Genomic DNA, 25,862 nt, shown 5'->3' on the forward strand with positions numbered 1-25,862 from the left:
GGATAACGTGACATCATCGGCGAATAAAAGATATAACTTTTAGAATGTTATGAAACTTCGTTTTGGAGAAAATATAGGTCAGTAGGTTTTAATGAATGTTTATTAACTTTAATATGTTAGTTGTTTAGCTTAAATATTATAACAGAAAGTAATCCTTTAATATAAATATATTATTTTACCTGTTTGTTTATTATTTTAAATTCACTGTATCACCCTTCAGCACAGCATCCGTGTAAACGATGGAGAAAGTAATGTGCACTAAACCGGAAGTCATATTTCATATTGCTGTAAGCGCGGATGGATGCGCTCTCCAGCATAAGCAAAGACACAATTAATTTAATTGTCTTCATTTTCTAGCGGTTGCTGCCATCGTTATTGAATGTAAGCAAAGTACTTCAATAACACATTAGATTGATGCCAAGCCGATCCTCTATAGCACAGCTGTGAAGTAAATAGCTACACTGATACTATGAAGCTCGCTCACACATTTGCTGAGAGCGAGCTTCATAGATTCAGTGGAGAGTTGGAGACTATTTATTTTATTGGGGTTTTTTTTTTAAGTTTTCAAACAAGCTTTATTGAAGAGAATATGGGACAAACAATGACAATGGTTACATATCTTTAAGCTTAAATGAAGTAAGCAAAACATTCTTACTGTAGAACCCGTTCCTGGGTTTCTAATGTCTCTGTGATTATTGAAAGTTTGTGTCTTGGCTGCAATTAGTCTGTTTCTCTTTACCTTTGCATTGTGGGAAAGGTGCGTTCATCTGAGCTTGTTTCAGCCAGCTGTATAGCTTGCTGCGTGATGTCGTAGATTTTAACAATTAAACTTTTACTTTAGAATGGAGACTATTTATTTTAGTACGCATGCGCATTAGTGGATGCGGGAGCGCGAGTCACGTAGTTTTTCATTGTAGTGTAACGTACGTTACAATATGGCGGCGCTCACCGCATTCTGTAGGCGGTGGTTTCCTGGCAATATTAAAAAGTTTACAAATATGCATAGGAAGGTGAGATAACAAAACGATCTGTATAAACATGTAAATGATTAAGTAATATGCTAAAAACAATGCATAATTACTTAATATATTAGGTGTTTAATGTCCCTTTAAACTGTTGAGAACAAATACAGTATCGTGGTTAATATTTACAGTGCTGTTGTTCTCCTACTATACCTGCAGCTCTTTAAAGTTTAAAGTTCTTTTATTTTAACCCATTGTAGAAACCATTTGGTAAAGCTCTGAATCTTTATACTGGGTGCTGCCATCTTGGTTTGTACATATTGTTGCATTCAGTGACAGAAGAAGTGCACTTTCCCAGATTAGTGACATTGTTGACTTTTCAATTAGCCTTGCACATTACAAAGCAGAAGAGTTACGTTTGTAGTTTAGTCTTTTTTTTTTTTTTTTTTACACTGTTTAAAAGTTACATAAATAAAATAAAAATTCCTCAGGAATAATATATACAAATGCAGCCACTGCAAAATAATATACAGCTACTGCTTTGTATTGTGCACAGGAACAATGTCACTGATCTGTGAATGTGCAGCACCTCTGTCACAGGGTATAACAATTCTTAAAGGGACAGTATACACCAATTTGCATATATATGCATGTAATAGTCTATACTATAAAGAAGAATATACACAGTTACTTATTTAAAAATCCAGTATAAAATCTTTTAAAACTTACTTAGATGCTGGGACACTCAGTCAAAGGAGCTGGGAAAGCAGAAAGAGCAGACACTCCCACATCCCCATGCCCTAGCATATGAAAAAACAGATTACACAATCAGTAGCAAACAAGAATCTGTAGACTTCAGTCTACATCTAATACTTTGGGGCTTGGTTAGGAGTATGAAAATTAGCACAATCTTATTTAAAAATAAGAAAAACTATACATTGTTACAAAAACACTCACAGATGGGCTATTTAAATGGATCAACTACAAAACATTTATGCAAAGAAAAATCTAGTGTACAAAGTCCCTTTAAATTCCAAGATGGCGGCGCCCAGTGTAAAGCTGCAGAATATCACAAATCTGCACTTGTAAAGGGTTAAAATAAGAGAATAGCTTTGAAGAGAGCTGCAGGTACTAGAGGAAAAACACTAGCATGGTATTAACCATTCTATTGTAGGTGTACTCAGCAGTTTAATGTCCCTTTAAAGGGTAATACTACTTTTAAAGTAACAATTTACTATAAATGGAGGTACGAAATATTGGTTCTGAAAATGATGGAGACAATAGAAGCAGTTTATGTTGTCTGGCACTGTAAAATAACAGGTAAAGGACTGCATTAAGCTATGGCGTTTACCAAAAAATGTTACTGTTGTTTTTACAATTTTTTTGCAGCTTGCATTAAAATCTCATGTTTATTAAGATAAATCTTGGAGTTTAAGTTTTTGTTTTCTGACATTTGGATATGACTTTGTGAAATTAGTGGATATTTTTACATTCAGGAGCCCGATGAAGAAGTTTGAGGGTAATTAGCAAACAGGAACAAACCCCAGAGTGTTTGTCACATGAACATTCTATTTTGAATATGTGCGTCCAAGAGCTGACATGAGGTATTTGATGCTTACGCGCAGATCACGTGGACATAGTATTGTTTTAATATGTGAAATAAAGAATTGGGGAATAATTCATTTTTATCTGTGAGCTTATCTGTATTGTACAGATAAATATTCCAATGTTATGGTTAACACTTTCGTGAAATACATTTATTCCTTTGAATGGAAACTGTTTTCTGTTTGTTTTATGTATTTATACTTTTTTCCTGCTAAATTGTTTTTACCTGAATGTTTCTGTGAGTAGTTTCTTCTATACTGCATTTTCTTTGTTTATTTACAGAGCAAAGTTCAAATGTATTAAACTCAATATAGCCTGTCTGCCAGCAAGTGGGTTCAAGAATGCTGCTTTTGCAAATGAAAATGTCTTAGCAGCAGGATTCCTAATAACCAGCCATGGAAAATGTTATCATAACGCTGAAGCTGGCTAAACACAAGATGTTCATTTCAAATTCTATTTTTCATAAGTGAAACAAAAATATAGCCATAAACATTCTTTCTATTTGTACGATAAGTTTCTGGTTAATTAGATCATTCGATCAGATGATGATATAACTGAGGTGGACATTACGTTGGCTTTATATTTAGTTTAATTAAAGAGTCATGAATGTCAAAATTAATATTGATTAAACTAAAATTAAGATAGTTTGTCATTTTAAAAAGTTTCAGATATAATTCTGTTATGAAATATACTTATTTCCTTTGATATTCTCTGTCGAAGCCTAGCGTGCACGTGATTTGAGCACTATATTGCAGCAGTATTAGTGGTAACAATGTTATAAATATAGAGCTCTAGACACATGTACGTTCCTGAGCCTACCTCAGTATGCTGTTATGGAATGGAGCTATCATTCAACAAAGAATACCAATAGAAAAGGTAAATTTGATAATAGAAATAAAATGGAAAGTTTTTAAAATTGTACACTCTATATGAATAATAAAAATGTAATTTTTGACTTCCATGATCGTTTAAAGAGGACAATAATTTTGTGTAGGGGCCAAAAATTATTTAAAAAAGCAAGAATGTAACCTTACGAGCTGGCCCATCTTTGGTTCAGAACATGGGTAGCGCTTGCTGATTGGTGGCTAAATGATGCCCATTTGTTCAATTTTAATTGATAAAGTTAAGAGGATGCTTGTATTGTTTGTTTACTATAATACCAATAACATGTAATATCAAAGTATGTGCCTAAATTGTTTAGTCTAAAGAAGGTCTATTCCTCCATACATGTTAGCAACATAGAAATTGTGAGGATTGTCTGTGATTTCCAGTGATTGGCTATGAGGGAACTGGCAGCATTCAGAGAGAGCTGTATACATTTGAGATGTAACTTACAAGTACATTTCACTGGCAGATTTAAAGCTGATAGTTCAAGGTCCAACTTAAAGGGACAGTAAAGTCATAATTAGATATTCAGGATTTAGACAGAGCATACAATTTTAAACAACTTTCCAATTTACCTAAATTATTTAATTTACCTACTTCTCTTGTTATCCTTTGCTGAAAGGTTTATCTAGGAAAGCTCAGGAGCAGCAAAGAACCTAGGTTCTAGTTGCTGATTGGTGGCTGCATATATATATATATATATATATATATATATACTGATTCTCATTGGCTCACCCATGTGTTCAGTTAGAAGCCAGTAGTGCAGTGCTGCTTTTCAACAAATGGTACCAAGAAAATAAAGCAAATTTGATCATAGAAGTGAACTGGAAAGTTGTTTAAAATTGTATGTTCTACCTAAATCATGAAAGAAAAATGTTGGGTTTCATGTCCCTTTAATTTCCAAGCTAGGTCCAAGGAAACATTCTATCTGAGTCCAGAATGGGCGTAATTTGGGGCAATTCCACCACATATGACTCAAATTAACCTGCCTACCACAATCTCTTCAGCACACCCCAGAACTGGTTGGGAAGATGCTTTTAATGCGTGAAGGACTGAGATACCAGCGTGTGAGTAATTTGTAGTTAATTTCTAGGAATCTAGTAGACGTGGAAGATTTCCTAGTAGCATCAAATATACTTTTCCATTCCACTGTGCTAAATTCTCTATCTAGTTCCTTATGCCATCTATCAGTAAACATAGCAAGGGTTTGCCCCACTGCATCTGTTAAGATTCTAAGGCCCCTGCTATGGTGTTACGCATAGGGGTTTCCAGGAGACACATTTGCTCAAAGGGTATAAGAGGTCTAGTTAATGAGGCACCATAAAGTGAAGAAGTTATGAAATGCTGCAGCAGGCTGTATTTGAGCCATTTATTATATACACCCCACATAATATCAATTAGTTTGGGCCTCTTTTTGAGTTTACCTTCATGAAGTAATTTGAAAATTGGCACACAAGATTTTTTTTTTAACCAGAAGGGGCAAAAATCTAAAAAAAAAAAAAAAAGGGTATAAAAAGTTCGAGATTATTCAAATGACATGTTTATTTTTCTTAAAGGAAAAGTCCTGTTGAAAAAAAAAAGTTTTATATTTAGAATCCCTTAAAATATTTGAAAGGAAATACAATTGCAAGAAATTACTTTTGGCCGCTAGCAAGGGGTGTCAATCATCCCGATCGTACCACCTCTGCTGTCTGTCGCCTCAGAGGTGGCGGACGAGTTAAGGAGCCGCTTAAGACCTCTGCTTCTTAACTTAAGACCTCTTAACTTAAGACCTCTGCTTCTTAACTTAAGTTTCCGGCGAGCCTGAAGGCTTGCGTGGAAACGGCAGCATACGCTGCTTCTTAAATCGGCCCCAAAATGTCTTCCTTATATTATAAAGCCTTTAGGGACACATCTCATATTTGTGCTAATGCATATCCTATAGCGATGTTTTTTAATTAAGGAATTGGTCCTATAATATTTTTCAGCAGTTTTAAGGGAGAGCATTATTATAACTTCCTGGACTTTTCTTTTAAATAAATCCTACTTAAATTTTAATAAATATGTTAGCAGATTTATAGCTCAACTGTGTTCTGTAACTAGACACTGTATTGCAAAATTTTGGAAGGGACAATTGCATCTTAAATCTTATATTTTAAGCAAAATTTCACACCTCTGCAACACCTCAGAGTTGGCAACGTGTTGTGGATGATAGAGAAAAATTAAAAAAAAAACTTGATTTATTGGAAAATACACTACTTGAACAGTTCTGAGTGTTTTCTGTTTTTTTCTGTTTGTATATAAATAACAAGCATGCCTTGCTAGCCTTTACTAAATATCAAAGTGTGTGATTCAGTTCTCACTCATTGTTATTAAAGGGATAGTCTACTGGAAAAGTTTTATTGTTTAAAAAAGATAAATAATCCCTTTATTACCCAACGCAACTGTTAGTTAAGTGAAGTTAGTTTGTTAATAAGTCGGGTCGATAAGCTTCCCTGAACAGAAAGGTCTCTAGGGATCTAGGGAACGTTTGAAGGAGGAGAGGTTAAAGGGCCATTATACACTCATTTTTTCTTTGCATAAATGTTTTGCAGATGATCTATTTATAAAGCCCATAAAGTTATTTTTTTTTTAAATGTATAATTTTGCTTATTTTTAAATAACATTGCTCTGATTTTCAGACTCCTAACCAAGCCCCAAAGTTTTATTTGAATACCGTCCGCTACCTTCTCCAGCTTGCTCCTATTTGTGCAAAAGAAGGGGGAGGGGGAAGTGTCTTATTTGCCACTTGCAGTGGGCTTTCCAACTGCCTTTTCAACAGAGCTAAACTGAAAGCTTCTAAGTACATTTTAAACCATTTTATACTAGATTTTTATATCAGTATCTGTGCATCTTATTCTTTATAGTAGTGTCTATTACATGCAGTTATATGAAAATGAGTGTATACTGTCCCTTTAAGGGCAAGTCTGACAGCTCGAGGAACTGTGTTTCAGAGGGTTGGTGCCGCACGTGAGAAGTCCTGTAGTCTAGCATGAGAGGAGGTGATGGTAGAGGATGCAAGAAGCAGGTCATTGTTGGATCTTAGGGGACGGGCAGGAGTATATTTGTTGATGAGTGAGGACAGGTAGGGTGGGGCAGCATTGGTGAGGGCTTTGTAGTTTAGGGTGAAAATTTTGAATTTAACTCTGCTGTGAATGGGGAGCCAGTGAAGGGACTCACAGAGAGGTGCAGCAGAAACAGAGAGTCGAGAGAGGTGGATTAGCCTGACAGATGCATTTAGTATGAATACAGTGTAATCTTCACCAGTACTTGTTCCATTTAAACCTAGTAAGAGATAATTACATACATTATTGACCCTAAAGAAATGTAATTGAAAGTTTTTTACATCATGATAAAATAAACAAATATAATTTGGGTTGCACAGAAGTGAGTATTGCTATTGAAAATAACATATTCTTTATTTTTAAATAAAAATAGAATATAAAATGTTGAAGCCTGCACATAATAATATGAAGTGTGTATAATAGCATATTTACAGCCTGCACATAATAATATAAAGCATGTATAATAGCATATTAACAGCCTGCACATAATAATATAAAGCATGTATAATAGCATATTTTCAGCCTGCACATAATAATATAAAGCATGTATAATAGCATATTAACAGCCTGCACATAATATAAAACATGTATAATAGCATATCTACAGCCTGCACATAATAATATAAAGCATGTATAATAGCATATTAACAGCCTGCACATAATAATATAAAGCATGTATAATAGCATATTTACAGCCTGCACATAATAATATAAAGCATGTATAATAGCATATTTACAGCCTGCACATAATAATATAAAGCATGTATAATAGCATATTTACAGCCTGCACATAATAATATAAAGCATGTATAATAGCATATTTACAGCCTGCACATAATAATATAAAGCATGTATAATAGCATATTTACAGCCTGCACATAATAATATAAAGCATGTATAATAGCATATTTACAGCCTGCACATAATAATATAAAGCATGTATAATAGCATATTTACAGCCTGCACATAATAATATACCGTGTATAATAGCATATTTACAGCCTGCACATAATAATATAAAGCATGTATAATAGCATATTTACAGCCTGCACGTAATAATATAAAGCATGTATAATAGCATATTTACAGCCTGCACATAATAATATAACGCATGTATAATAGCATATTTACAGCCTGCACATAATAATATAAAGCATGTATAATAACATATTAACAGCCTGCACATAATAATATAAAGCATGTGTAATAGAATATTTACAGCCTGCACATAATAATATACCGTGTATAATAGCATATTAACAGCCTGCACATAATAATATAAAGCATGTATAATAGCATATTTACAGCCTGCACATAATAATATAAAGCATGAATAATAGCATATTTACAGCCTGCACATAATAATATAAAGCATGTATAATAACATATTAACAGCCTGCACATAATAATATAAAGCATGTATAATAGCATATTAACAGCCTGCACATAATAATATAAAGCATGTATAATAACATATTAACAGCCTGCACGTAATAATATAAAGCATGTATAATAGCATATTTACAGACTGCACATAATAATATAAAGCATGTATAATAGCATATTTACAGCCTGCACATAATATAAAACATGTATAATAGCATATTTACAGCCTGCACATAATAATATAAAGCATGTATAATAGCATATTAACAGCCTGCACATAATAATATAAAGCATGTATAATAGCATATTTACAGCCTGCACATAATAATATAAAGCATGTATAATAGCATATTTACAGCCTGCACATAATAATATAAAGCATGTATAATAGCATATTTACAGCCTGCACATAATAATATAAAGCATGTATAATAGCATATTAACAGCCTGCACATAATAATATAAAGCATGTATAATAGCATATTTACAGCCTGCACATAATAATATAAAGCATGTATAATAGCATATTTACAGCCTGCACATAATAATATAAAGCATGTATAATAGCATATTTACAGCCTGCACATAATAATATAAAGCATGTATAACAGCCTGCACATAAGAATATAAAGCATGTAAAATAGCATATTTACAGCCTGCACATAATAATACAAAGCATGTATAATAGCATATTTACAGCCTGCACATAATATTATAAAGCATGTATAATAGCATATTAACAGCCTGCACATAATAATATAAAGCATGTATAATAGCATATTTACAGCCTGCACATAATAATATAAAGCATGTATAATAGCATATTTACAGCCTGCACATAATAATATAAAGCATGTATAATAGCATATTTACAGCCTGCACATAATAATATAAAGCATGTATAATAGCATATTAACAGCCTGCACATAATAATATAAAGCATGTATAATAGCATATTTACAGCCTGCACATAATAATATAAAGCATGTATAATAGCATATTTACAGCCTGCACATAATAATATAAAGCATGTATAATAGCATATTTACAGCCTGCACATAATAATATAAAGCATGTATAATAGCATATTTACAGCCTGCACATAATAATATAAAGCATGTATAATAGCATATTTACAGCCTGCACATAATAATATAAAGCATGTATAATAGCATATTTACAGCCTGCACATAATAATATAAAGCATGTATAATAGCATATTTACAGCCTGCACATAATAATATAAAGCATGTATAATAGCATATTAACAGCCTGCACATAATAATATAAAGCATGTATAATAGCATTACAGCCTTACAATGTGCCCTTGGGCATTTTTTAAATTCAAAAGAGGGAGTTAACCTGCTACATTTGCTATTTAATGATAGTTAATATAATAGTAGTCTCAAATACCATTTTTAGTTTTCCTTTTATATTTACTTTATCAAGATATATATGTATTTTTTATTTTTCACAGGAATATTTAGCAGTAAGTTTAACTCTAAAAATATGTATTCATTTGCATTGTTATTATTCTAAATTAAGCAATCTGAAATGTATGAGCATATTTGTATTCCAATGTGCTACATAGAAAATGTATTTACAATTATATTAGTGGAATTTTGTAACAAGTAAATGAATACCAAGACTTGTACTAAAATAAAAAATAATATGGGTAGGTTTTCCCTTTGTACAGTAGCAAGACTGTATGTCAAGGTATTAGCTTCTTCTGGAAATCATTATCAGTGTTTAATCCTTATAGCACATGTTATAAACTGGCTGCCCTAAGCAGTTTGTTCTTACAATAAACAGAAACACACGAGGCACTTGCATCCAGAATTCCCAGCATTTTTAGGTTAACTCACATTTGGGTAGAATTATGCGGTCTACCTGATTGCTCATACACAATTATTCATTTCACTACATGGTATTTATTGGGGTAATAAGTGAGAAGCTGCAAATATACAGGTGCAGGTTGCTGGACAACTCTTTGCTTGATCAGGGTGTCTGTTTTTATCAAACTCTAGTGTATTAAATCTGCACTCTTTCTTCAAATGTGTATGTGTGATAAATATGTTAAATTGTAGTTTGATGTTGAAGTATAAAATGGTCTGTTTTAAAAGATAGATAATCCCTTTATTACCCATTCCCTAGTTTTGCATAACCAACACGGTTATATTAATATACTTTTAGTTAAGTTATTTTGACAGACTTGCAATTTAGCCAGTGCTGACCCCTAGGTAACTCCACATGTGTGAGCACAATGTTATTTATATGACACACATGAACTAACGCCCTCTAGTAGTGAAAAACTGTCAAAATGTATTCAGATAAGAGTTGGCCTTCTAGGTCTAAGAAATTATCATATGAGCCTACCCAGGTTTAGCTTTCAACTAAAAATACCAAGAGAGCAAAGCAAAATTGGTAATAAATGTAAATTGGAAAGTTGTTTAACCCCTTCAGTGCTAACGATGGCTCTGAGCCGTCGCAGAGTTTCCCACTCTGGTGCTAACGACGGCTCAGAGCCATCGCTAGCACTCTCTCACCTTGAGGGAGATCTGGAGGCTCCCACCTGCTCCTACCCTGGCGATCGGGCCTGCATAGTGAAAGGCATCGCCGGGGCTTCAAGTTTTGCGCGGTGACGTCACGCGCAATGACATGATGATGTCCCCGCGCAACTTTATTAAAAAATTACAATACAAAGTATAAGGAAAGGGGCCATGCTGCTTAGACGCCTGTATCTCAGGCATCTAAGCAACTACAGACCCCCAGTAATGAGGCTGTTTTTGAGACGAGGTGCAGGGGGGAGAGAGTGTTTAGGAATAGGTAAAGTTCATGAGTACAAAAGTAAGGTGAGTTTAAGAGAGATGGGCTTAAATAACAGTACATGTGGATAGGGAGAAGATGTAATTGAATAAAGTAGTTTGTTATAGAGACAAGAGGTAGCAAAAAGGATAAAAAGATTATCCCCAGGGGTCTGAGACTATTACTGGACCCAGGAGCAAACACCAGAGAGGATGAGAGGAAGGTGTTAGGTTTGTTGAGGAATGGAATGAAAAATGATCATTATGTTTATTAGATTTAATGGACATGATGATTAAAAGAAATAACAAACATCTTGAAAAAGTAAAGAAGGAGAATTAGCATTAGAGAAAGTACATTTGAAGATGATCAAATTTTTTAAAAACTTAATGGGGAGACAAGTAATAATGTAGCCAGGCTCAAAAATTAAATAAAAGACTAGGAAATGTCTAAACCTAAAAAGAGATCAGGATGACTATAAAAATAAGAAGGTCTATGTATACAAATCACAGAAAGGATTATACAACTATGGGACAGATGCATCTGACTCAGAAATCAATATGACTCAAAAAAAACAGCTCTGGTATGGTGTCAAAAGGAGGAGACAGATAGGGGGCAAAAGGAATAGACTTCTCAGGCTTACCTATGAGGGAAAGACGTTACTCAGTGAGACAAGTGAGAGGGAGAGGGGACAAATATGGTCAGAACAGAGAGAGACCCAGGAGAGGGAATCACAGGCGCTATTAGCCCCCCAAGAAGGTGAAGAACTACAAATTGTGAACTTGTCCTCATTTCCACTTAATCTGGCGCATATTAAGCTATAAAAAAGGGCTTATCATTTTGCCCAAAATCTGTTTTAAGTAGATTTGAGTCCATTAAAGATGTACATCTTTTCGCAAGGAAAATAGTTCTGTCACAAATAATGCAACCAAAAGAACATATGGAGGGACTTGACACAAATGATAAGACCGTATTGCTTGCACTGGAATCTCTCCTTGCCGAAAGGGAGACGGGGAGTGATCCCACTGCGGGTAAAAATTTGGTCTTTAAACCAAGATCACAGTATATGCCCTCACTCTCCTTCATCCCAGCAGTTAACCTGTTCGTAAAAAAGGTTAAGAAGGAGATTGAATCTCTACAGGAAAGAATACATGGTGCTGATAATCTGGAATCAGACGAGAGAAGGGCTCTTTCAGAGCTAAGCAATGCAAAGAACTTGGTAATTAAAGCAGCGAACAAGGATGGGAATCTGGTCCTGGTGGATGAGAGTCCGTACCTAAATGAGGTTAAAAGACAACTAAATGACAAAAACCAATACGAGAGACTTGACTCTAATCCCTTGGCCCAGATTCAAAACTCCCTGTTCAAATTACTAAATGAAGCCAAATGTAATGGCATTATAACCTCGAAAGAGCTTCTTTTTCTATTTCCAGACTACTATGCTGGTATTCTATGTACTACCTAAACTCCACAAAAATATGAAATGTCCCCCGATAGGCCTATCGTATCAGGAATTGGTAGCCTAACAGAGAAGATAGGTTACTATGTTGATCAGCACCTGCACCCATTTCTAGATACTCTTCCTTCCTATGTAAAAGACACCTCAGATTTATTGAGAAAACTAGATGGGGATCACTGTGAAAAAAACTACTTTCTTAGCATCCTTAGATGTAGAAAGCCTGTACTCTTCTATTCCTCATTCAATAGGGTTGAAAGCCATTGAAGGTTTTCTAGAGACAAAATTCAAAGAGCATGCGGATTTCATCTTGTCACTTGAGATTTATATTAGAGAATAATGTGTTCTCCTTTGACTGGAAATTTTATCGTCAAACAAGAGGAACTGCGATGGGGCCAGTTTGTGCCCCAAACTATGCCTGCCTGCATCTAGGCGCATGGGAGATGCTAGATGTTTTTGGTAATTATGGTGACAATTTTGGAGGACCATGTACAATTATGGATCCGCTATGTGAGTGATGTGCTCATTCTATGGGATGGCACAGCAGAGGAATTCAGTAACTTTGTCTCAATCTTTAATAAGAATAATATGATTATTTTCTTAACTTTTGAAACAAATGAAAAAGAACTGTCCTTTCTGGGTCTAAAAATAAAGAAAGAGGGAACTAATATTGTTACCGAAAACTTCAGGAAAACCGAATGCAACTAATAGTATTTTACACGCACAAAGTAGTCACCCTGAACACCTAAAAAGAGGCATTCCTTATGGGCAGTTCCTAAGGCTTAGGAGGAATTGTTCCTCAAAGGCTAAATTAGATTTTCATGCGGCTTTAATGGCAGAAAGATTCCTCAAAAGAGGATATTCTAAGAGATGCATTAAAAAAACATCATATAGAGCGAGAGTTATGTCCAGAGACACCATTCTTTATAAAAAGAAAAAAGAAAAGGGACCAATCAGGTTTATTTCAACTTTTAATAGCCAATGGGATGAACTATGTCAGATTCTGAATAGAAACTGGCACCTCCTAACTATAGAAATGGACCCCAAATGGTAGCCAGAAAGGCACAAAATTTGAAAGACAAACTTGTAAGAAGTCAGTTTATCAAAGGGCCCTCTGATGCAGATTGGCTAACGAAGAACAAGGGAGTAAAAGGTAGTTTCCCATGTGGGCATTGGGTGTATTGCACTTTTATGGAAAGTACAAAAAGGTTCTCTGTAGACAGTAACAAGTATTATGATATAAGATACTTCTTTAACTGTAAATCAGAAAGAGTTATCTATTTGTCACATTGTTCCTGTCAGACTTTCTATGTTGGAAAAACTAAAAGGGCCATAAAGGATAGAATACAGGAGCATAGAGACGACATAACAACATTAAGAGATACAAATGTTGCTAGACATTTTGCATAGTTTCAAAGTAGCGAGGTACAGTCTTTAAAATTCATTGCTGTTGATAAAGGTATAACCTCAGGTAGAGGTGGTGACAATAATAGAGCTTTATTGCAGAAGAAAGCAAGATGGATTTTTAGACTAGGTACTAGAATCCCCAAGGGTTTGAATGATAAATTTGAAATTGCATGCTTTTTATAAAAATGTGTTCATCTATTGTCTGTTCTTGTAGATAGTGCAGCTTAAGACTATAAGGGTCATTCTGATATAGGGGGACACCAGTCAATTTTTTACATTTGTTGGGGAACTGTGGTAATAATGCTGGTATGAATAAAGTAATCGTGAAGGAGGAATACTCCACCTTAACCAGCAGGTGTCCATTTAACCTGTCAAAGGTCCAGGTGCTATAAAAGGTGGAGCTTCCTGGATAGTGGTTATGCCCTGATGAGGCCCCTGTATGCACAAGTTTGGTGTGGGGTGAAACGTGCATTGGCATTATGTGCACTTCTATACCTTCTCTGATGAAATTGTATTGTACTAGTGTTGGTATTTGGGACATTATTGCTTTACTGAACATATAGAAAAGGAGAATCCTGTCTAAGATCTGGTATGAGAAATGGGATATCTGTGGTGCCGGTGTATGGCCACTAGATGCACGCAATAAGAGAAGTGGGTGCGGCTCTAGAAAGGATAAGTTACATATATGAGACCAAAAGATCTTTTCTAAATTCTCCCATCATAAATCTACTACAAGCCAGTAAGCCTGAATAGTGGCGTGAGACGGATGGAGTAGATTTAATTCTCAGACACCTAAGAGACTTTTGCAATACCATCTACTTGGCAGAGATGGTCTGCTATTTGGCTACTTGCTATCTATGTCTGTATTGAAAGTCTGATGGATGAGGACACTTGCTAACCAAGTGTGGTCCTCTCCGTTTCTGGGAGGTGTCTGAAATCACCTATAGTACGCCAACGGCAACACGCTTACATCATTGCTGAACATAATTGGGGCTGGCCCATCCCACACTGTGACGTCACAGTACCTCGACTTGAGATTACACGGTAATCAGAGGCTCTGTGTCAGAGATCCTGGAAATCAGCATGAAGGATGCGTGAGTAACTGAGACCTTAAGTGCAGCTGAACGCTGCAGTCGTACACAATCTGTAATTGTGTTTCTGGGACAATACCCGAAAGGTGTTAACTTTTGCCTCTGATCTTGGACCTTTTTAGTCAGCTGGCCTGATTTGCTTGCAATGTGTCTACTATGGGAGTTAGGTTAACTCCAGGTGTGCTGATGTGTATTGTAACTTAACCAGGGATAGGCACGGACCAAGGCTGTGGCTGACATTTTCCAAAGTACAGTCGTTAGTAAAGGACACCAAGGTACATTTCAAATTAAAAACCTCAAAAAACACTCTCTTTACAGAGAGGGTAGTGGATACATGGTGGAATAGCCATCCAGCAGAAGTGGTAGAGACAGTGAAGTAGTTTAAACATGCATGGGATAGGCAAAGGTTTTCCTAGATATCTGAGGTTATAATAAAATCAATTTGATCATTTACATGAGTGCTGTTAGTCCTCTCTTTCAAGGATAGTATTGTATATCATTTGGCCCTCTCTTTCTGTTTTTGTCTAATTAAGTTTTACTAGAAAGGTATCTATTTGCAAGAACACTAGATGGCAGCACTATTTCCTGCTATATAGTGCTCAATAGCCCTACCTAGGTATCTCTGCACCACAAAAATATCATGGGAACAAAGCAAACTGGAAAATTGTGGATGTTCCAGTCCTGAAAACAGAAAGATCATATGACAGTTTTTACTAGCTTAACCTTGGCACAGTTGTGTTTGTAAGCTTATTTTTTATGCTGACGCCAAACTGAATCTTGACAGAAAAAAATAGAGTTTACTGTTCCTTTAAACAAAAAAATAATGCAGATGTCTATTATTTTTATATTAACTATTTATAGTTTTCGTAGAATAAAACAGAGTCCTGGTGCTCTGGCTGATGATTGGTGAGCATTGAGGTCCTCTGATGGATGGATATATAGATATGTATGAGATAGACAAACATGTAGAGATGCATATGTTTAGATATGTTCAGATCTAGCTATCTATAGATAATTTTATATACAGACTATGGGCTAGATTTATTAAGCCCCTACAGCAGCAAGTTCTCTCAAGTTCTTGCTCGCCGTGATTTATCAAGCAGCGGTCACCAGACCGCTGCTTCCCTAACATCTACGCCACCTCTATTGTGGCGAAATTCAATCTCCTCGGTCGAGTCCGACCGAGGAGATTGACAGCTCCTGCCCACACGTGATTGGCTGTGCACGGGCAGGGGGCAGGATTGCACGCGAGCGCAAAATTGCGCTCGTGTGCAATGTTAATTACCTGCAGGTAATTTCGCCCCGCAACAGGCGAGCTGAGGCGTTGATAAATCTAGCCCTATATATATATATATATATATATATATATATATATTTATATATATATATATATGCAATTAAATGTGCATTTACACAGTGTCTTAGACTAGTAATGGGTTAAGCAATCTGAATGCAGATACCAGGCAACTACTATCCTCAGAAAAAAACTTGAGGCCATGCTTCTTTCTAAAGGATCATATGATTTATTGTAATTAATCCTGGCTCTCAGATATTTAATTGTGACAGATGTGGCTCAGCGGGAAACTAAATGAAACTTTTTTCCCTGGCAGTGGACAGTGAGCGGCTGTTGATGTCACTTAATATTTGGTGACGGATAAATTGGAACATACTGTACTGCACTGTATTACTGTACAATACTAGGTGCAGAGCTTTGAAAAGAATATAATACTCAGAACTTGGACTCAGCAAAAAAATAATAATTATAAAGTAAACATCAATAAACTTGTGGTGATGGAAGCTACACTTCGAATAATATCATATATCCTTCCTCTTGAACTAGTATTTTGCATTTGCATTTAAATTTGCAAGCTACTTAGTTTTGGGTTATTAGAGTGCTTAGCATTGCTAAAATAGAGTCAACTTGGGTGTTCCGAGGTTAAATTGTTGCCTACAATATGTAATTCCCACGACAGAGGGGAAACGTCAGGGGGGAGCCTATTGAACAAAACATAGGCTGCAGCTGAGCAGGTTAGGATAATGGCAATATTTCGAGAAAGGGTAAAGTAATGACACTTAAGTGAGATTGGTCTTCGAAAGCAGTTACTGGTCTGGATCCAATAATGTATCATTTTCTGCGTCTGGAACAGATCATTTGGATAAATTAAATGAACTCTTACCCTGAAGTGCACTTATTTCTGTTGCTGTGTGCTCTGTGCTTATTAGCTCAATAGCCTCAAATTTGACCCTGATACATTTTTACCCCCCCCCCCCTTCTCGTATTCCCTAATTTATTCATATATAGGTTTTTTTTACAATTTTTTTATGCTTCCAACACAGTTTAAGGAAATAGGCAAACGCTTCTCAACTGTTTACCCAGAGGCAAAATTAACAGGTGCATCAAGGATTCCTTTTAGCAATGTTCTTCCAATACACTGGAGAGGCCTGGCTGTCTTCCAGCCTTTGTAAACAAAACAGCTTTGTCAAATAATTGAAAACGGACAAGGATAGCTATTAGATATGCTTTAATAGCATAGGCCTCAGTAGTGGAATAAGTGTGTTTCCATGTCTTATAGGATAACTGGTACTTTCAGGTGCAACTGTTTATTAAAAAAAAATTTTAAACGGACTTGAAAGTCAAAATTAAAATGGAATTATTCAGATAGAGCATGCCATTTTAAGACACGTTTATATTCACTTCCGGTATTACATTTGCTTTGTTCTCTTTCTATCTTTTATTGATAAGCTAACTTTAGATAGGCTTAGCAGTAACATAGCATTACTGGTAGCTAGCTGGTGAAAACTGGCTACATATATTTGTCTATAGTCAGTGGTTTACAAAGTGTGTTTAGCTAGCTAACATTGATGATGATTATTATTATTGAGTATTTTCACTTTTATACAATAGTAGAATACCTGTATGTGCTGATACCTGAGTTTGGAAGTACGTAGTTAGAAATACAATTGTGCCCCAGATATGAAATTAGATACTCTTTTGTTAAATAATGCAAAGTGATGTTAGCTACAAAATGGACTTCAAATAACACTTAGATATTGCTTTCAGTGTAAATAAATTAGATCTAATTAACAGAGCACTGTAAAATGTTCTCTCCTGTAATTCATTCCCAGTTATCTATGTTACATGCTGGCATGTATTAAATTGTTTACATATCACACATTTATCTTTATTTTGTCATTTTAAATGCAATTTTTGCCTGTTGAAACTGCCTTTATTGAAAAGGTCAATACTGCAGTATTGGCTATAGAAAACTATAACAAGCAGCAGTAAACATTTGCCTCTCAGCAGGAGGTGGTAGACAGAGAGCCCAGCCCATTTGAAAGGGTACATTGTGCCTTTAAATGTTATCATTTTATCCTGGTTTATAAACGCTACATATTGATGTTTATCCCTATTTTATTTAAGTGAGGTTTTTGCCCTTTATTTGTTATACCTATCTGTCTGTCTCTATATAACATATATATCTATATAACATATATATATATATATATATATATATATTATTTTGTTGACTTGCTTTGCAGTATACAAAGTGATATATAGTCCTGCACATGTGTTTAGAGGATGTTCCACTACAGGGTCATAAACCCCAACATAGTCATAAAACCAAAACACAGCCACACCAGCTCAAAGTGTCCTTTTTATACAGTGTGGATCCTGGTGCAGTCAGACAATGTTTCCAGCCTGTACTCTGCATCTGCACTGTGTGATTTAAGGATACTTTAGACTGGGACGGCTGATTTGCGGTTTAGGAGCTTGCTTTGGAGTAACATCCAGTGATTTCACACTCTGATATTATATAACACTTGAAATAAAACCTGGACTCTATGTACAGTCTGCAACTGATTCCTATGAATCATATTCTGCAGGTTCTAGTTCTCAATCTAACTTACCTCATGAGATGACTTCTCTTCATTTTTCTCTCTCTTCTCGAGTGATCCTTCTCCAAGTATAAGTTGATTTTTTTTTACCTTATATCCAAAGTTATAGGGGATGCACAAACTGCTCTAGTCATCCTTAAAGTACATACAGAAAATGTTCTAATATGTTGTATTATTTGCAAAAAACTATGTGCATGACTCCTGCAAATGGGTGCAACACGTAGTTAAAATAAGTTCCAGGGCAGCAATGTACTACAGGGAGCTAGCTAAACATATCTGGTCAACCAATGACAAGAGCCAAATGCATGTAGCCACGAATCACCTGCTACTTCCCATAGTGCTCTGCTGATGAGAATATATGCATATGCTATTAAACAAAGGATACCAAAAGAACAAAGTAAATTTAATAATAGAAGTGTGTTCATGTTTTATCTGAATCATGAGTGTTTAATTTTGACTATCCTACCCCTTTAATCTACATACAAAAGCTATAATATGGACCCTGACAGACTACACTGTGCATAGCCTCTACCATATTATATATTTATTAAGACATTTTATAAAAAGTATCCATATGTGTACATAGAGGGGAGAGAGACCGTGTCATATCTGATTTATTTCCATTCTTTCAATACACAGATATTGATGCGCAATAAAATACAATAGAATGCAGAAATTGCATTAAACAATCCTGAACACATTGCAAAAATGTCCAGACAATACGGTGCAATGATACCGGCTATTATATGCTTTTGTTTAATAGAAATAATCTTGTTAGCCCTACTTTATAGGCAATTAGCCTTTGTTAATCGGATGAAGGAGTAATCTTTTTCTGGGCATCTGCACCTCTTAGAAAAGATCACTAGAAAAGAGCATAGCAATTTATCACACCGTCCATGTCAAGTGCTCCAGCTACAGCCCATGCTTCAGGATGGCATTGGCACCGTGTTGTCCCATATAGAAGGGCAGGTCTGGTCCACCACGCTCCCTGTTTTAAAAGACATCAGATACAATTCTGAATTAGTAAAACAATACTCTGAGAGAGAAGCCTTTTTAATTATCGTTTGTGCAAAGTAAGAAATGTACTGCTTTGTTCTGGATGCAGTGTAACCGATAACCTCAGACCATAGGGAATTAGCATGAACACAGTGTATTTTAAGGGATGTGAAACCCATTTTTTTCCTTTCATGATTAAGATAGAGCATGCAATTTTAAGCAACTTTCTAATTTACTCCTATTATCAAGTTTTCTTTTTTCTCTTGGTATCTTTATTTGAAAAAAGCAGGAATGTAAGCGTAGGAGCCGGCCCATTTCTGGCTGAGCACCTGGGTAGCGTTTGCCGATTGGTGGCTACATTAAAAAAAAAATTGTGTTTCATATCCCTTTAACATAGATAACACATTTCTACAAAGCAAAGACTGGAAATGCATTTCAGTGTAAATGTATCAAAGATGGTAAATTCTAATGAACAACATGACAATATCAGAAACACGCGCAATTAAAGATGATGCACAATTGTTCTACTTCGCTTCGTTTAGAAATACAGCGTACTCTGAGAATGAGAAGGTACAGAATAGTAATAAAGCTACTTAGTCAGTCACCCTGTTCTCAAATGGACACATAATTAAAGAAAGCCTCATTTTTGCTAAACCATTGTCAAGCGAAAACCACCAGTTTCTGTTGCATTTGAGAAGTTTAGAATAAAAAAATCATATTCTTCTTGTATCCAGCAAAGACAATCATGTTAATTCTCTACTCTCCCTTCATGTACTTAATTAACGATTTCTTCATTTTTCTTATCACACTAAAAAGGAAATGTCTGCACATGTGATCAATAAGCGAAGTTTAAATATTTGTCACTAATTGATAGCACAGTTTTTTCCTAATTGTACAGTGTAAAAAAATAATTGTTTTTCTGTCTGCTGAGCATCTCCCATTTATGTTCCTTGTGTTAGCAAATATTGGCTGGAGTGATAGACATTGATACATTCTTTCAGACCTTTTTAAAAGGTTTGAGGCTTTTCTCTCTGTTATTTTGTAAACATTTCACACCACGTTACTTGCATTTCTTTCTTGTGAGGTTTCTTTGAGGAGCCTGAAGTGACCTTTCTAGTCTCTTGTACCTGTTTGCTACATGTTAAATAAGCTTTTGCTGGAAAGCTATGCACACCAGGATCAGACCATAAAGAACAGATGAGCATAGCATCGCAGGTGTAGAAATCTGTGTATTTTAAACAAAGAGGATTATTTTTTTAACTGCCTCTATACCGGAGATTACTCCACAAAAGGGATTCTTTTAATAAAGCTTCTTTTGATGAGATTAACTCAGTGAATCATGATGACAGCCAAGAGATGCAGGATTAGTTTTGTGTAAAGGTATATAGCAGACAAGAAATGTGTGTAGTTAAGAGTATTAGCGTGTTTGTGTACCAGTGATCTGGAGAGCCACGAACCATAGAAATAGGGAATGAAGCCATTTTTTAATCACTGTAATAAAGTATGATTTGTCATGCAGAGATACAAACGTTTTGTTTTGTTGACTGCAATGGAAACAATAGTCTAGATTAGGATTTATTCTCCCTTTCCTTGTGTATTCCCAAACCACACTCCTTTAACCCTTTAAGGACACAGCTTTCAGTTTGCTCAATTGTTTTATGACGGAAAAATTCCGTCATATGTCCTTAAGAGGTTAATACTAACAAATGAGTAAGGACTGGTTTAAATGAGTACCATTAGTCATTAAACTTGCCCAATTTCTGTCATGTAAATATAAGAACATTATGTAAACATATTTTTATTTGATTTATTTGTACATGAAACGGCAGTTTTGTTTGCGCCTTTTTTTGCACAGCTACTACTCTGTATGGTAGAATGGTATTGGCTTATAAGAAGCATAGCTACAACTCTATTGGTACACAGTGACACATCCCACAAGATCAAAATGTATTAAAGGGACAGTTAAGTCATAATTAAGCATTCATGATTTAGACAGAGCCTACCATTTTAAACAACTTTCCAATTTACTTCTATTATTTAATTTGCTTTTTTTATTTTGTTATCCTTTGTTGAAAGGTTTATCTAGGTAAGCTCAGGAGCAAAAGAACCTAGGTTCTAGCAGCTGATTGGTGGCTGCATATATATACCGATTGTCATTGGCTCACCCATGTGCTCAGTTAGAAACCAGTAGTGCATTGCTGCTCCTTCAATAAATGATACCAAGAGAATGAAACAAATTTGATAATAGAAGTAAACTGGAAAGTTGTTTAAAATTGTTCTTTCTACCTAAATCTGAGAGAACATTTTTGGGGTTTCATGTCCCTTTAAGTTTTTAAGGGAATAAAAACATATAAAAAAAATGCTGCATAACCTATTTTTGGCTGAAAATGATCAATTTAAATATTATTTGTATAAAGAAAGATGTAGGTATTTTAACTGTTTGTTGTTGTTGTTTTTTTACAAAGTATTTAAAATTTCAAACCTCTACTCCTGTATGCAACAATAATTTTTAAAATATTCTCTTGCCACATTGATAGTTGCATCTAAATAACTGCATTCATTATCCTGATTTACTGTATAAGCCTCAAGTTCCTACAGTACCATCTTACAAATAAAAATAAAATGCTCTATGGAATACAATAGCAATCCTGTCATCACTAATTTTACCACACACCGAGACTATGGCCTGACATGTCAGCATTGAGATTTGGGAATATATGAGCATATTAATTCATTATGCAAAAAAAACATTGAATCCTGTAAGTGCATGCAGATGCTTGAGAAAAATATACAGTGCACAATATTTTATTTCTGTGCTAGCGAATTAGGGGAACTTTAAAACCTGTTCTATGCCCCAGAGAGTGCAATGGATTTTGATAATAGAATAGACTTTGCTTTTGTTATCCTTGAGAATGAAACATTATGATGTACCGGGCGAGGAAACTAGTAAAAAATACTTGGCTAGAATGATAGATCTCTGCTGTACTTGATGGGATAATTGCACACAACCAGTTTAAAAGCTGGTAAATATTTAAGGGTCAGGGGTTAAATGTCAACGCCACGGCACTTGGGCTCAACTCCATAAAGTTTTGAGAATGACTGGTAATTAAATCCAGGAGATATTTCACCAAAGGGAAATAAATTTGACAGCTTACAACCAATACAGGATTACCACCTCTCAGAGGTTATGGATCATGCTAGTAATCGTAGGTGGTTTACAGTTGTTAACATAACAGCATGGGGACCTGTGCAAAATACAAGTCAAATTTAAAACAAGGCAGTATAATTGACATGAATTTGCTGGGGGTGTCTAACTGTAGAATTGACATAAATCATTATTTATTGTGAAATTATTATGCAGATAATATGTGGATCAAGTATAAATCACTTTTAAAACAACATATTTGTCCTACGATTTTATTGAAATATATATATTTGAAAAAAAATTTTTAGCAGAGGTATCACACAAAATTAATGTTACTATTATTCATTTATATAGAAAGATAACGGTTACAAATGCAACTACTAAACAAAATGATTTCGCAATTTGCTGAAATTCAAATCTTAAAACTTAGTTATTGCATTCTGAAATATGAACTTAAAGGGACAGTCAAGTTAAAAAAAAACTGTCATGATTTAAATAGGGCATGTCATTTTTATCACCAATTTTGCTTTGTTTTCTTGGTATTAGTTGAAAGCTAAACCTAGGATGTTCATATGCCAATTCTTTAGACCATGAAGACTGCATTTAATCTGAATGCATTTTGACCATTAGAGGGCATTCGCTCATGTGTTTCATATAGATAACATTGAGCTCATGCACGTGAAGTGACCTAGGAGTGAGCACTGATTGGCTAAAATGCAAGTCTGTCAAAAGAACTGAAATAAGGGGTCAGTCAGCAGAAGATTAGATACAAGGTAATTACAGAGGTAAAACATGTATTATTATAACTGTGCTGGTTATGCAAAACTGGGAAATGGGTAATGGGTAATAAAGTATGTTTTACAGGTTTTTATTGGTGCATCTCTAATTACTCGGTCTTTGAGAAATCTTACATTCCATGAAACCTGCCAACAAAATTCAAAGGTGCATTTAAGTGAAAGTCAAAATTAAATTTTCATGGTTCAGGTAGAGCATATCATTATAAAGACTTTTAAATCTACTTTTGTTATCAAATGTTCTTTATTCTTTTGGTATCATTGTTGCAAAGCACTACTGAGAGCTAGCTAGTGTCTACTCACATAGGCCTTGTGTCATTGGCTCAATCTGTGTGTGTTCAGCTATGCCCCAGTAGTGCATTACTGCTCAAGATCAAATCTTAAAGGGACAGTCAACACCAGAATTTTTGTTGTTTAAAAAGATAGATAATCCCTTTATTACCTATTCCACAGTTTTGCATAACCAACACAGTTATATTAATACACCTTTTACCTCTGTGATTACCTTGCATCTATGCCTCTGCAAACTGCCCCCTTATTTCAGTTCGTTTGACAGACTTGCATTTTAGCCAATCAGTGCTGACTCCTAGGTAACTTCACGTATGTGAGCTCAACGTTATCTATAAGACACATGTGAACTAACGCCCTAAGTGGTGAAAAACTGTCAAAATGCATTCAGATAAGAGGCAGCCTTTAAGGTCTAAGAAATTAGCATATGAGCCTACCTAGTTTTAGCTTTCAACTAAGAATACCAAGAGAACAAAGCAACATTTGGTGATAGAAGTAAATTGGAAAATTGTTTAAAATTACATGTACTATTTGAATCATGAAAGTTTATTTTGGACTTGACTGTCCCTTTAACTATGTGTATAACCTTTTAAATATGCTAGCAGGCGTTTCCTTATCTGCACTGGCATTATGTAAGATAGTGATGGCTAAGTTCCTAACGCATAGGGGCTGCAGATCAATGTTTCTTTCATGTAATTAACAAGAGTCCATGAGCTAGTGACGTATGGGATATACATTCCTACCAGGAGGGGCAAAGTTTCCCAAACCTTAAAATGCCTATAAATACACCCCTCACCACACCCACAAATCAGTTTTACAAACTTTGCCTCCAAGGGAGGTGGTGAAGTAAGTTTGTGCTAGATTCTACGTTGATATGCGCTCCGCAGCAAGTTGGAGCCCGGTTTTCCTCTCAGCGTGCAGTGAATGTCAGAGGGATGTGAGGAGAGTATTGCCTATTGAATGCAGTGATCTCCTTCTACGGGGTCTATTTCATAAGGTTCTCTGTTATCGGTCGTAGAGATTCATCTCTTACCTCCCTTTTCAGATCGACGATATACTCTTATATTTACCATTTCCTCTACTGATTCTCGTTTCAGTACTGGTTTGGCTTTCTACAAACATGTAGATGAGTGTCCTGGGGTAAGTAAGTCTTATTTTCTGTGACACTCTAAGCTATGGTTGGGCACTTTATTTATAAAGTTCTAAATATATGTATTCAAACATTTATTTGCCTTGACTCAGAATGTTCAACTTTCCTTATTTCCAGACAGTCAGTTTCATATTTGGGATTATGCTTTAATTATCATATTTTTCTTACCTCAAAAATTTGACTTTTTTCCCTGTGGGCTGTTAGGCTCGCGGGGGCTGAAAATGCTTCATTTTATTGCGTCATTCTTGGCGCGGACTTTTTTGGCGCAAAAATTCATTTCCGTTTCCGGCGTCATACGTGTCGCCGGAAGTTGCGTCATTTTTTTGACGTTATTTTGCGCCAAAAATGTCGGCGTTCCGGATGTGGCGTCATTTTTGGCGCCAAAAGCATTTAGGCGCCAAATAATGTGGGCGTCTTTTTTGGCGCCAAAAAATATGGGCGTCGCTTTTGTCTCCACATTATTTCAGTCTCATTTTTCATTTGCTTCTGGTTGCTAGAAGCTTGATGTTTGGCATTTTTTTCCCATTCCTGAAACTGTCTTATAAGGAATTTGATCTATTTTGCTTTATATGTTGTTTTTTCTCTTACATATTGCAAGATGTCTCACGTTGCATCTGAGCCAGAAGATACTACAGGAAAACCTCTGCCTGCTGGATCTACCAAAGCTAAGTGTATCTGCTGTAAACTTTTGGTAGCTATTCCTCCAGCTGTTGTTTGTATTAAATGTCATGACAAACTTGTTAATGCAGATAATATTTCCTTTAGTGATGTACCATTGCCTGTTGCAGTTCCCTCAACATCTAAGGTGCAGAATGTTCCTGATAACATAAGAGATTTTGTTTCTGAATCCATAAAGAAGGCTTTGTCTGTTATTTCTCCTTCTAGTAAACGTAAAAAGTCTTTTAAATCTTCTCT

The 25,862-nt window shown here is 35.4% G+C and overlaps 1 protein-coding gene and 1 long non-coding RNA gene across 3 annotated transcripts in view; one reads left to right on the forward strand and one right to left on the reverse strand.

Annotated features, from left to right (window-relative positions):
• GMDS (GDP-mannose 4,6-dehydratase) overlaps positions 1-25,862 on the forward strand; it is a 1,339,054-nt gene that overhangs the window by 869,884 nt on the left and 443,308 nt on the right. The window lies entirely within an intron of this gene.
• LOC128660702 (uncharacterized) overlaps positions 19,470-25,862 on the reverse strand; it is a 133,694-nt gene continuing 127,301 nt past the window's right edge. The window contains exon 3 of the long non-coding RNA XR_008402575.1: positions 19,470-19,562. This is a non-coding gene — a long non-coding RNA (uncharacterized LOC128660702). The remainder of the gene's footprint in view (positions 19,563-25,862) is intronic.

Source organism: Bombina bombina, chromosome 5 (assembly GCF_027579735.1).
Source record: "Bombina bombina isolate aBomBom1 chromosome 5, aBomBom1.pri, whole genome shotgun sequence".
NCBI lineage: Eukaryota > Metazoa > Chordata > Amphibia > Anura > Bombinatoridae > Bombina > Bombina bombina.